Consider the following 14,219-nt stretch of genomic DNA (forward strand, 5'->3'; position numbering starts at 1 on the left):
ATAAAATAATATTAAGGAAATTTAACACCCCACTTACATTAATGGAAAGATCATACAGAGAGTAAAATCAATAAAGATTGGCTTTATCTGACATGTCAGTTGACTCAAGAAATATATAGAAAACATTCCATTAATATACATATTCTTTTTAAATATACGTGAAATTTTCTGAAAGATGGACCACATGCTAGGCCATAAAACAAATGTTAGTAAGTTAAATAAGAATAAAGGATATTAAGCATTTTGTCCAATGATAATGTTGTAAGACTAAAAAGTTAATCTACAGTCTCACAGTTAATGTAGGGGGAAAAACTGGAAAAAAAGTTAAACTTCTGGAGTTTAAATGATATGCGACTATGGCAGTAAACAACAGATGGGTTGTTAAAAAATCAAGGAGGAGATTAGCAAACACCCAGAAACAAATGAAAATTAAAAGACAACATTTTTAAATAGGTGTGAAACATCAAATCCAGTTCAACAAGGGAAGTTTACAGAAATTCAGACATACCTTCATTTCAGTTGAGTTCAGTCGCTCAGTCATGTCCAGCTCTTTCTGACCCCATGAACTGCAGCACCCCAGGCCTCCCTGTTCATCACTAACTCCCGGAGTTCACTCAAACTCATGTCCATTGAGTCGGTGATGCCATCCGGCCATCTCATCCTCTGTTGTCCCCTTCTCCTCCTGCCCCCAATCCCTCCCAGAATCAGAGTATTTTCCAATGAGTCAACTCTTCACATGAGGTGGACAAAGTACTGGGGTTTCAGCTTTAGCATCATTCTTTCCAAAGAACACCCACGACTGATCTTCTTTAGAATGGACTGGTTGTATCTCCTTGAAGTCCAAGGGACTCTCAAGAGTCTTCCCCAACACCAGAGTTCAAAACATCAATTTTTCGGTGCTCAGCTTTCTTTACAGTCCAACTCTCATATCCATACATGACTCCTGGAAAAACCATAGCCTTGACTAGATGGACCTTTGTTGGCAAAGTCATGTCTCTGCTTTTGAATATGCTACCTAGGTTGGTCATAACTTTCCTTCCAAGGAGTACCCATCTTTTAATTTCATGGCAGCAGTCACCATCTGCAGTGATTTTGGAGCCTCCCAAAATAAAGTCTGACACTGTTTCCACTGTTTCCCCATCTATTTCCCATGAACAGATGGGACCAGATTCCATGATTTTCGTTTTCTGAATGTTGAGATTTAAGCCAATTTTTCCACTCTCCTCTTTCACTTTCATCAAGAGGCTTTTTAGTTCCTCTTCACTTTCTGCCATAAGGGTGGTGTCATCTGCATATCTGAGGTTATTGATATTTCTCCCGGCAATCTTGATTCCAGCTTGTGCTTCTTCCAGCCCAGCATTTCTCATGACGTACTCTGCATATAAGTTAAATAAGCAGGGTGACAATATACAGTCTTGACATACTCCTTTTCCTATTTGGAACCCGTCTGTTGTTCCATGTCCAATTCTAACTGTTGCTTCCTGACCTGCATACAGGTTTCTCAAAAGGCAGGTCAGGTGATCTGGTATTCCCATCTCTTTCAAAATTTTCCACAGTTTACTGTGATCCATATGGTCAAAGGCTTTGGCACAGTCAATAAAGCAGGAATAGATGTTTTTCTGGAACCCCCTTGCTTTTTCCATGATTCAGCAGATGTTGGCAATTTGATCTCTGGTTTCTCTGCCTTTCTAAAGCCAGCCTGAACATCTGGAAGTTCACGGTTCACGTATTGCTCAATCCTGGCTTGGAGAATTTTGAGCATTACTTAACTAGCATGTGAGATGAGTGCAATTGTGTGGTACTTTGAACATTCTTTGGCATTGCCTTTCTTTGGGATTGGAATGAAAACTGACCTTTTCCAGTCTCCTAGACGCCTCCTGCTATCTGAAGCAGGGTCCTGTGACCAGACCTACCTTAGAAACAATGAAAATCTCAAATAAACAATCTAACCTATACCTAAAGGAATTAATTTTAAAAAGAAAATCCAAGTTATTAGAAGAAAGGAAATAATACATATTGGAGTATGTATAAATGAAACAAAGACTAAAAAAAAAAAAATATAAAGATCAATGAAACCACTGGGTTCAAAGCCAGCTCTTTGAAAAGATAAGCAAAATTCATAAACTTAGTTAGATATGCAGATAACACCACCCTTATGGCAAAACTGAAGAAGAGCTAAAGGGCCTCTTGATGAAGGAGAAAGAAGAGAGAGAAAACGCTGGCAGTTTGAGTAAACTCCTGGAGATGATGAAGGACAGAGAAGCCTGGCTTGCTGCAGTCCACTGAGTGACAGAACAACAATAACAGTTAGATTCCTTGAAAGAAAAAGAGACCAAACCTAAAAGATAAATCGAAATTTAAAAAGGAGAAGTTACACCCAACACTTCAGAAATGTAAACAAATAAAAGTCATGACTCTGAACATTTATATAGCAATAAACTGGAAAACTTAGAAGAAATGGATAAAATCTTAGAAGTGTTCAACCTCCTAAAACTGAATTAGGAAGGAATATAAAGTATAAACAGGCTGATTATTACCAAAATTGAATCAAAGTTTTAAGATTCCCAACAAATTTCAGGATCAAATGGATTCACAGATGAATTCTACCACACATTCTATCAAAGAATAGAGTCCTTATATGTTAAGCTCACAGGTAATGTCATTCTCAATGAAGAAAAGTTGAAATCATTTTCTCTAAGATCAGGAAAAAGACAAGGATTACCACTCTTATACTTTTATTCAACTTTATTCTAATCACAACAATCAACTGAGACCAAAAAAAGGAGTCCAATTTGTAAAGGAGGAAGTAAAATTGTCACTGTTTGCTGATGTAATGATACCATATGTAGAAAATTCTTATGACTCTACCAAAAAAAATAAAAATTTTTTAAATTAATGAATCTAGTAAATTGGAGGGATAGAAAATTAATATACAGTGAAGAGAATTAAGATGTATAGACTTCTAGTTATAAAATAAATAATCATGGGCATGTATTATAGAGCATAAGGAATATGCTCAATAGAATAAAGACTGTGTATGAGGATAAATAGTACCTAGATTATTGTGGTAATAACTTTTTTAATGTATTTAAATATCCAAGCAATCTGCTGCTCACCTGAAACTAACAAATACATCAACTCTATTTCAATTCTAAGAGAAAACTTAAAGAGATGTAAGATACATTTAATACTAGCTATTTTTGATATGGATTTTAGTTTCGGATGTCCATATTTTTCTATTAGTTATTACTAGAATGTGTTTCTCTCAACTTCAGTAATGACTTTGCATTAATTAGAATTTATATTGGGTAATATTGTCACTGGCTTTCCCCAGTGGCTCAGATGATAAAGTATCTGCCCACAATGCAGGAAACACAGATTCAATCCCTGGGTTTGGAAAATCCCCTGGAGGAGGGCATGGCAAACCATTCCAGTGTTTTTGCCTGGAGAAACCCACGGACAGAGGAGTCTGATGGGCTACAGTCCATAGGGTCATAAAGAGTTGGACACTACTGAAGTGACTGAGCACACACATAGTAATACCACTAGGTCATGCTTTCTGGTAGAGACTTGGAAATTTAATCTATATCTGAAATGAAAATTGAGATCAGAGAAACTTGTTCTTCATGTAATTATTGTATTCTTTTTTTAGATTTAAACCAAGTTCTTCGCTGAAAGATTATAGAAATGTATATTGTATCTATATAAATTTTATAGAAAATGAAATACAAATTGAAGCAAGAATGTTAGAAACCTATAGCTACTAGAAATTTTGACTTGCTTCTCCTTATCTAACTTCAAGTTTTTACTCCTACTACAAGTTTTTATTTTATTTAATCATGTTTGCAGGCACATAGCTTTCTAGTTCCCTGGAGAAGGAAATGGTAACACGCTCCAGTATTCCTGTGCTGAAGCATTTATGCTTTTGAACTGTGGTGTTGGAGAAGACTCTTGAGAGTCCCTTGGACTGCAAGGAGATCCAACCAGTCCATTCTGAAGGAGATCAACCCTGGGATTTCTTTGGAAGGAATGATGCTAAAGCTGAAGCTCCAGTACTTTGGCCACCTCATGTGAAGAGCTGACTCATTGGAAAAGACTCTGATTCTGGGAGGGATTGCGGGTAGGAGGAGAATGGGACGACAGAGAATGAGATGATTGGAAAGCATCACTGACAAGAAGGACATGAGTTTGAAAAGCTCTGAGAGTTGGTGACGGTCAGGGAAGCCTGGTGTGCTACAGTCCTTGTGGTTTCAAAGAGTCAGACACAACTGAGCAACTGAACTGAACTGATTTTTGCCTGGGAAATCTGTTTTCTCATGCTTTGAAATTCTAAATTTTAATCTACTAGACCTGCTTCCTGGTTACTAGATTATGTTAGAATCTAAGGGTCTCCATTATTTTCAAATACCCTTATGCTTCTCTGTGAACTTAGGACTAGCTCTCTTGTTTTTCCAGCTATGCTCTATTGTAGGCACTGAAGCATTCACGTGCAGCAGCTATTCTCACATTTTAGAGTTTACGAATCACACTAAAATCACACATTTCTTATCTACAGAGATTCTAGCTTAAGAAGTTTGTTATGAGCAATAAAAGTGCACTTTGAAAATCTACTATGTCTTTTGCTGCCAATGACCTTGGGATACTCTTTGAGAAACATTGCATATTCTCTTGCCCTCAAATGTAACAATGTAGACTGCTGCGGGCAGCCTTGGGAACTAGTTCTAAATTCACTGCTGATCTTGCCTGTTGCTTTCTGGGCCCCACCTCATAGCAAATCCCATAATTCACTACCTGAGCCTTAGATGTGCCTCTTAGCTGAGAATAGATGGATTAGGGTAAGATGGATGTTTCTCTACTGTGTTCTGCTTTCTAAAACTCAGTGAAAAGGAAGATAATCTTTCAGTAAGATGCTTTACCACCCACTCCTCTCATGATAGCTTTTTGTTTAACATTTCTTGAGTAAAAGACATGGAACAGAAGGGGAACTACATCTTCCTATCCTCTCTGGTATATCTTCCAGATTCCCTTCTTTATAATGCTTTAGGGGATGAAGAGGAGACTTCTATTACTTTATATGAGACCCTTCTATTTCAGCAGTACAGGTCAATTTCACACTTAATGAAAACTGTTTACTTCCTTCTATTTCAGTAAGTAGTCACTTGCTGTGTCTTCCTGATTGAAGCTGACAGCAATTACTTTTTAAATGACCAAAAACTGTTTTTTAACAATTTCAAATATATCTCATGTAACTTTTGAGCATTTGTGCATAACTATGAGCTTTCTCAGACATACTGAAATTATATTCGTGTCTATTATATTTCTAAAGTTCCTAAATAAGTGTGTCTATCAGTATCACTAGAAATCAATTAAAAGACTTAAAAAGGAAGAAAGAACCCAGGGAAGGAACTAAGATTTATGTCTAGATACACACCTTTAGTATCTTTCCAGTAAAATAGTTCCATCATTTTAGAGGTCATTTCTTTAAAATGAAATAGAGTTGGAAGTGAAATACTGCTGTTAATAAAAAATACTGCATTTGTTAATAAAAATATTTGCTAAAAAAATGGGATAACTTAGATCAGTGAGAAAATCAGTTCTATGTTGCTTCATTACACTTACTTCAGGGAGTGAAGAAGAAAATTATTCAAAGCCTTGCCAGATCTTATGTATGCTGAACAGTTAGATGCAGAGTAGATGGATGTTGGTTTGCTTGAGTTTGATAATTAATCATTAGATATGTGGAGAGTGACCAGAGTCAAGAAGCTGGTTACATTTTTTTATAAGAATATGAAATTGAATTCCCAACATATTATCTTAAGAAAGAGGTGATGAATGAGATAGAAAAATGTGAAAAGGATACATAATCACAAGGTCACAAAATAACATGGGAAAAAATGAAATTCAGTAATGGGAACAGAAATGTCCAAGGGAATTTTACAAACAAGGATTTAAGTTTCTCCTGTAAGATATTGTTTTCTAACCATTGTCTTAAAAGTTCCAATAAGGCAGTAAAACATGAGCTTGTTTTTAGTCTTTAGTTATGGCAGAGCAGTAACCAACCATAAGATGAGAGCCTAGTAAAATCAAGCATTCAATAGGTGTTATAAATTTGAGAGAGAAGTAACTAGGAAACCTATAAGCTTTCAGTATTCTGAGAGATACTGAGGTAGACAGCATGTGGAATTTCCCACGTGATATGTGAATTTAAATAATTTTCACTTCAATAAAACTGAATATAAATCCTAGTGATAAAACTGAGGATTTCTACACAACTGCTGATGTGCATTTAGCAATACAGTTCCTGTTTTAAAGGTTTGCTTTGTAGCTCAACAATATATTGTATATGAATCTATGCTGTACTTTGTAAGGTTATACACAAATATATTTATAAAGCCATCATAATAGTTCATCATAGCAGAAAAGGCTTGTGATTACAGAAAAGAAATTAGCAAACACATTTAATCACAAGACATTCTAATCAATTAAATCTGGACAAGTTTTTATTTTCTTTTTTGTGTTTTTAATAGTTTTCTACATCAACTTAGAAAAAAATGTATATAATAAGAGTACAAGTGCATAGAAAAGTTTACAAACATTTAACACGAGTTCAAAAGGAGTTCATTAACCATTGTTTTATCTTTAGAGTCCAAAGTAATCTTAGAAAAGTCTAAGTCTAAACCTCTAAAGACACAGTGATAGGAAACCAAAATAAATTAATTATCACTGACTCAAAACAAGACATCAATCTGTTGCCATTGCCATATAGGTTGAACATATGTTATGTTACATCAAAGATACAGGTCATGCACTGTGACTTGAAGTTCAATTTTCATGACATGTCAGTCAGCTTTCAGTTCAGTTCAGTCGCTCAGTCGTGTCCGACCCCACGAATCGCAGCACGCCAGGCCTCCCTGTCCATTACCAGCTCCTGGAGGTCACTCAGACTTGCATCCATTGAGTCAGTGATGCCATCCAGCCATCTCATCCTCGGTCGTCCCCTTCTCCTCCTGCCCCCAATCCCTCCCAGCATCAGAGTCTTTTCCAATGAGTCAACTCTTAGCATGAGGTGGCCAAAGTCAGCTTTAAAAATGCCTATTAAAGGTTTTCAAATGGGTCAGAGTCAACTGCTAGCATGCTGCTAAATCACTTCAGTCGTGTTCGACTGTGTGACCCCATAGACGGCAGCCCACCAGGCTCCCCCATTGCTGAGATTCTCCAGGCAAGAACACTGAAGTGGGTTGCCATTTCCTTCTCCAATGCATGAAAGTGAAAAGTGAAAGTGAAGTCTCTCAGTCGTGTCCAACTCTTAGCGACCCCATGGACTGCAGCCCACCAGGCTTCTCCGTCCATGGGATTTTCCAGGCAAGAGAGCTGGAGTGGGGTGTCATCACCTTCTCTGAACTGCTAACATATTGCTTTGTTAATGTAGACTTTTAGATTGTTATCTATTGATGGTACAACAATAATAAATTACAATAAATTTTCAAAAGACAAGAATATCAGAGAAGATTTTATGTCAAAGAAGATAAATTTTAAATAAATACTTTGAGTTTTCAGTACTTTAATATGAGAATAAAAGTAGAAGTAAGATTTATATAAAAGTATCTAATGAGACTGATTATGTGACGCTTATATATTTATTACAGCTAGGAGTAATAATTTAAAAACTTAGGTTCAAAATACTCTAAAACATATAAATTATTTCAGAACAGACTTGAGCTAAACACCAAATTTAATTTAGTTTACTTTTATACTTGTATTTATCAGGGGCTTCTCTGATAGTTCAGTTAGAAAAGAATCTGCTTTGCAGTGCAGAAGTCTCTGGTTCAATTCCTGAGACTGGAAGATCCACCAGAGAAGGGATAGGGTACCCACCCCAGTATTTTTGGGTTTTCCTTGTGGTTCAGCTAGCAAAGAATCTGCCTGCAATGTGGAAGACCTGGGTTCAATCCCTGGGTTGGGAAGAACCACTGGAGAAGGGAAAGGCTACCCACTCCAGTATTCTGGCCTGGAGAATTCTTTGGGTTGCAAAGGCTGAGACATGGCTGAGCAACTTTCACTTTACATTTATACATTTGAATATTTTTTAAAAGGATTTTGATGTATACCATTTCTAAAGTCTTTATTTAATTTGTTACAATGTTGCTTTTGTCGTGTGTTTTGTTTTGGGGGTGGAAGCATGAGGGCTCTTAGCTGCCTGACCAGGGATCAAACTCTCATCTTCTACTTTGGAAGGGGTAGTCTTAACAACTGGACTTTCAGTAAGTCCCTGCATTTGAATATTTTGTTACTTTTTTTGGTATGCCATGCACCTCACAATAGTTTTATTACTTTATCCCTTAAGCTTGAAATGAATTTTCTCCACTATCTATATATACAAATAGATAGTTTTATGATCAGATATAGATATTATAACTTAAGAAAGAATTTTATCTCCCCATTTTGTCACCTTAGACTAATGTATAATAATGCTTTAATGAATACTACTTAATAATTCTCAACTTTGACACACAAAAAAGCTTATATATTTCTGGAAATGTTTCTAAAAATGTTTTTCTACCATAAAGTAGGTTTTAAACACTTGACTGTGATTTTAAAGATAAATTAATGTTTATAAAAGGTATAACCAACAAGTAGCAGATGAGGTTAAATATCAAATTCTTCTGCTGATCTCTCTAGTAAGGAAGCTTAAACGCTAAAAATAGAGAGGAGAGTCATAATACTTAAAACAAGGCAGTCCTACATAAGGGAAACTATTGAGAAGCTCTTCTCAATCAGCAGTCTATTCTTCTTAAAAGTGCTCTGACTCAGCTTTAACAGCACTTATTTTCTGTGCACTCAATGAGACGCAGGCAAGTGCAAAGACTGAGTTCAGCATCTAACTTCACCAATCCTGTCTTTGAATCCTTACTCTGGTCTAGTGATTTAAGCAAGATACTGAATTGTTCTGCGCTTGAGATGTCTTAAATCTGATACTCACTTAACTTTGTGTGCGTATATATGCTCAGTTGTGTCTGACTTTTTGAGACCCCCCATGGACAGGAGCCTGTGGGGCTTCTCTGTCCATGGAATTTTCCAGCAAGAATATTGGAACAGGTTGCCATGTCCTTCTCCAGGAGATTCCCCAACCCAGGGTTCAAACACATGTCTCTTGCATCTCCTGCATTAGCAGGCAGGTTATTTACAAGTTGAGCTACCAGTTAAGCCCCAACAGGTTAATTACAAACATGTGTGTTAGTCAGTCTCATGTCCAACTCTTTGTGACCTCAGGATTAACCCCTCCAGGCTCCTCTTGCCTGGAATTCTCCAGGCAAGAATATTGGAGTGAATAGTCATTCCCTTCTCCAGGGGATCTTCCCAACCCAGGAATCGAACCTAGGTCTTCTGCATTGCAGGCAGATTCTTTAGCATCTGAGTCACCAGGGAAATCCATGACTTAACTTTAGCATCCAAGTGTTTTGAAGTAGACTTTTTGATTAGGCATTGTCCATGTTTTATTAATTTTTGTATTTTCTGAACTTATTGGGCAAAAAGAACAAAAAGAGGAAACCAGGAGAAGTACAGAGTAAGAGAGAATAGCCAAGTGAAGTTCATTTTGATTATACAAATTTCACTGTGAATGCTGAAGAGTTTGCTAAAAGTTGAGCTAGGATATGATTCTGGGAGTATTAGCATGAAGATAAATTTATGGTTATTAGGACACTGAAGATCCATATCCTTAATTTAGGATTCACATATTGACCCATAGTGTTAGTTCACAGATAAAAGAGGGTCTTCAGCTCTGATTAGAACACACATTATAACTCAGAGCCTGCAGTTAGGGGGAAAAAACCACAGAATTAGCTTTAGAATTAAAACTGACCTGAAAGTTTTAGATTTGCCAAGAAAACAATGTTTGGATCATTGAAGAGTTTCCAAAAACAAAAAAAAGCAGAAAAAACAAATTTACTGTTGAGTAATTCTTGAAATGGGAATATCTTTCCTTTTCTCTTTTGCTTTCTGCTTCTCTTCTTTCACAGCTATTTGTAAGGCCTCCTCAGACAGCCATTTTGCTGTTTTGCATTTCTTTCCCATGGGGATAGTCTTGATCCCTGTCTCCTGTACAATGTCACAAACCTCTTTCCATAGTTCATCGGGTACTTTATCTATCGGATCTAGTCCCTTAAATCTATTTCTCACTTCCAATGTATAACCATAAGGGATTTGATTTAGGTCATACCTGGATGGTCTAGTGATTTTTCCTGCTTTCTTCAATTAAAGTCTGAATTTGGCAATAAGGAGTTCATGATCTGAGTTATAGTCAGTTCCCTGTCTTGTTTTTGCTGACGGTATAGAGCTTCTCCATCTTTGGCTGCAAAGAATATAATCAATCTGATTTTGGTGTTGACCATCTGGTGATGTCCATGTGTAGAGTCTTCTCTTGTGTTCTTGGAAGAGGGTGTTTGCTATGACCAATGCATTTCCTTGGCAAAACTCAATTAGACTTTGCCCTGCTTCATTCCATATTCCAAGGTCAAATTTGCCTGTTACACCAGGTGTTTATTGACTTCCTGGTTTTGCATTCCAGTCCCCTATAATGAAAGGACATCTTTTGGGGTGTTAGTTCTAAAAGGTCTTGTAGGTCTTCATAGAACCATTCAACTTCAACTTGTTCAGCGTTACTGATTGGGGCATAGGCTTGGATCACTGTAATATTGAATGGTTTGCCTTCGAAATGAACAGAGATAATTCTGTCATTTTTGAGATTGAATCCAAGTACCGCATTTTGGACTCTTTTGTTGACCAGGATGGCTACTCCATTTCTTCTAAGGGAATCCTGCCCACAGTAGTAGATATAATGGTCATCTGAGTTAAAGTCATCCATTATGGTCCATTTTAGTTCACTAATTCCTAGACTGTTGATGTTCACTCTTCCCATCTCCTCTTTGACCACTTCCAGTTTGCCTTGATTCATGGAGCTAACATTCCAAGTTCCTATGCAATATTGCTTTTTACAGAGTTGGACCAGGTTTCTATCACCAGTCACATCCACAGCTGGGCAAGAATACACAGAAGAACTGGACAAAACAGATCTTCATGACCCAGATAATCATGGTGATGTGATCACTCACCTAGAGCCAGACATCCTGGAATGTGAAGTCAAGTGGGCCTTCGAAAGCATCACTACGAACAAAGCTAGTGGAGGTGATGGAATTCCAGTTGAGCTATTTTAAATCCTGAAACATGATGCTGTGAAAGTGCTGCATTCAATATGACAGTAAATTTGGAAAACTCAGCAGGGGCCACAGGACTGGAAAAGGTCAGTTTTCGTTCCAATCCCAAAGAAAGGCAATGCAAAAGAATGCTCAAACTACCACACAATTACACTCATCTCACACGCTAGTAAAGTAATGCTCAAAATTCTCCAAGTCAGGCTTCAGCAACACATGAACCGTGAATTTCCAGACTTTCAAGTTGGTTTCAGAAAAGGCAGAGGAACCAGAGATCAAATTGCCAACATCTCCTGGATCATCGAAAAAGCAAGAGGGTTCCAGAAAAACATCTATTTCTGCTTTATTGATTGTGCCAAAGCCTTTGACTGTATGGATCACAATAAACTGTGGAAAATTCTGAAAGAGATGGGAATACCAGATCACCTGACCTGCCTCTTGAGAAATCTGTATGCAGGTCAGGAAGCAACAGTTAGAATTGGACATGGAACAATAGACAGGCTCCAAATACGAAAAGGACTATGTCAAGACTATGTATTGTCACCCTGCTTATTTAACTTCTATGAAGAGTGCATCATGAGAAATGCTGGGCTGGAAGAAGCACAAGCTGGAATCAAGATTGCTGGGAAAACACCAATAACCTTAAATATGCAGATGACACCACCCTTATGGCAGAAAGTGAGGTGGAACTAAAAAGCCTCCTGATGAAAGTGCAAGAGGAGAATGAAAAAGTTGGCTTAAAGCTCAACATTCAGAAAACTAAGATCATGGCATCTGGTCCCATGACTTCATGGGAAATAGATGGGGAAACAGTGGAAACAGTGTCAGACTGTATTTTTGGGGGTTCCAAAATCACTGCAGGTGGTGATTGCAGCCATGAAATTAAAAGACGCTTACTCCTTAGAAGGAAAGTTATGACCAACCTAGATAGCATATTCAAAAGCAGAGAAATTACCTTGCCAACAAAGGTCTGTTTAGATAAGGCTATGGTTTTTCTGGTGGTCATGTATGTATGTGAGAGTTGTATTGTGAAGAAAGCTGAGTGCCGAAGAATTGATGCTTTTGAACTGTGGTGTTGGAGAAGACTCTTGAGAGTCCCTTGGACTGCAAGGATATCCAACCAGTCCATCCTGAAGAAGATCAGTCCTGGGTGTTCATTTGTAGGACTGATGCTAAGACTGAAACTCCAATACTTTGTCCACCTCATGCTAATAGTTGACTCACTGGGTCTTGTTTTGTATCCATTCAGCCAGTCCTTGTCTTTTGGTTTGGGCATTCAACCCATTTACATTTAAGGTAATTATTGATAAATATGATCCCGTTGCCATTTACTTTATTGTTTTGGGTTAGAGTTTATACACCCTTTTTGTGTTTCCTGTCTAAAGAATATCCTTTAGCATTTGTTGCATAGCTGGTTTGGTGGTGCTGAGTTCTCTCAGCTTTTGCTTGTCTGTAAAGCTTTTGATCCCTCCTTCATATATGAATGAGATCCTTACTGGTTACAGTAATCTGGGCTGTAGGTTATTTTCTTTCATCACTTTAAGTTTGTTTGCCATTCCCTCCTGGCTTGAAGAATTTCTATTGAAAGATCAGCTGTTATCTTTATGGAAATCCCCTTGTGTGTTATTTGTTGTTTTTCCCTTGCTGCTTTTAATATTTGTTCTTTGAGTTTGATCTTTGCTAATTTGATTAATATGTGTCTTCGGGTGTTTCACCTTGGGTTTATCCTGCTTGGGACTCTCTGGGTTTCTTGGACTTGGGTGATTATTTCCTTCCCCATTTTAGGGAAATTTTCAACTATTATCTCCTCAAGGATTTTCTCATGGTCTTTCTTTTTGTCTTCTTCTGGGACTCCTATGATTCGAATGTTGGGGCATTTAACACTGTCCTGGAGGTCTCTGAGATTGTCCTCATTTCTTTTAATTCTTTTTTCTTTTTTCCTTTCTAATTCATTTATTTCTACCATTCTATCTTCTACTTCACTAATCCTATCTTCTCCCTCTGTTATTCTACTATTTGTTGCCTCCAGAGTATTTTTTATCTCATTTATTGCATTATCCATTATATATTGACTCTTTTATTTCTTCTAGGTCCTTGTTAAACCTTTCTTGCATCTTCTCAATCCTTGTCTCCAGGCTATTTATCGGTGATTCCATTTTGATTTCAAGATTTTGGATCATTTTCACTATCATTATTTGGAATTCTTTATCAGGTAGATTCCCTATCTCTTCCTCTTTTGTTTGGTTTGGTGGGCATTTATCCTGTTCCTTTACCTGATAGGTATTCCTCTGTCTCTTCATCTTGGTTATATTGCTGCATTTGGGGTGTCCTTTCTGTATTCTGGCAATTTGTGCCATTCTCTTTATTGTGGAGTTTCCTCTCTGTGGGTGGGGTTTTACAGGTGGTTTGTCAAGGTTTCTTGGTTATGGAAGTTTGTGTCAGTGTTCTGGTGGGTGGAGCTGGATTTCTTCTCTCTGGAGTGCAATGAAGTTTCCAGTAATGGGTTATGAGATGTCAATGGTTTTGGAGTAACTTTGGTCAGCCTGTATATTGGAGCTCAGGGCTGTGTTCCTGTGTTGCTGGAGAATTTGCATGGTATGTCTTGCTCTGGAACTTGTAGGCCTTTGGGTTGTGCTTGGTTTCAGTGTAGGTATGGAGGGGTTTGATGAGCTCCTGTCAATTAATGTTCCCTGGAGTCAGGAGTTCTCTGCTGTTCTCAGGATTTGGACTTAAGCCTCCTGCTTATGGTTTTCAGTCTTATTTGTACAGTAGTCTCAAGACTTCTCCTATACAGCACCACTGATAAAACATCTAGGTTAAAGATGAAAAGTTTCTCCACAGTGAGGGACACCCAGAGAGGTTCACAGAGTTACATGGAGAAGAGAAGAGGGAGGAGGGAGTTAGAGGTGACCCGAATGAGATGATGTGGAATCAATAGAGGAGAGAGCAAACAAGCCAGCAATCACTTCCTTATGTGCACTCCACAACTGGACTGCTCAGAGATGTTCA

The sequence above is a fragment of the Capra hircus genome, chromosome 15 (assembly GCF_001704415.2).
Source record: "Capra hircus breed San Clemente chromosome 15, ASM170441v1, whole genome shotgun sequence".
NCBI classification, from domain to species: Eukaryota; Metazoa; Chordata; class Mammalia; order Artiodactyla; family Bovidae; genus Capra; species Capra hircus.